This window comes from Coenobita brevimanus, chromosome 29 (genome assembly GCF_032717465.1).
Source record: "Coenobita brevimanus isolate Jiangsu-jjx chromosome 29, ASM3271746v2, whole genome shotgun sequence".
Taxonomy (NCBI): domain Eukaryota; kingdom Metazoa; phylum Arthropoda; class Malacostraca; order Decapoda; family Coenobitidae; genus Coenobita; species Coenobita brevimanus.
In genome coordinates, this window is record NC_136982.1 from 13,892,103 (window position 1) to 13,892,723 (window position 621).

The window sequence follows — 621 nt, forward strand, 5'->3', positions numbered from 1 at the left end:
TTAATTGAGTACCAGGAGAAAATGATAATGGGAAGGATGGAAGGATATACGAGTATGTCAGGGAAGGAGGTTGTGTATTTGTAACTCGAATTTCAAACACAAAGATGCACATAAATATACATGGCATAGAGGGAAAGTGGATCGTGTTGAAAGGAGCCTGATTGATTACGTGCTTGTAGAGAGGTCGATGTTGGGAATGGTTGTTGACACTAGGACTGTGAGATGATGATGTGGAGGTCTGTTAGATCATAATTGTGGTATGCAAGATCAAGCTGAGAGAGTGAGGTGGACCAGGAAAGAAAGAGCAGTCAGGAAGAAAGACTGAAATTCGGGAAGCTGAGGATCAAAGAAATGGCAGATGAATACAGAGCCAAAGTACTCGTAAAGGAGAAGTTAGAATCAGTGAATTGGAATGAAATGGATATGGACAGCCTGTGGAATCCATATGGGGATTCCTTAGTTAGAAATGCTAAAGCAGTGTGTGGCGTGGCAAGAGTAACAACAAAGACGTAAGGTACATCGTGGTGGGATGAAGAGGTTAAGAGAGCAGTGGAGGAAAAGAGGAAGAAGTGGCTAGAGTGGTTACAAAACACAGGTTCAGTTGAAATAAGAACTGAATAT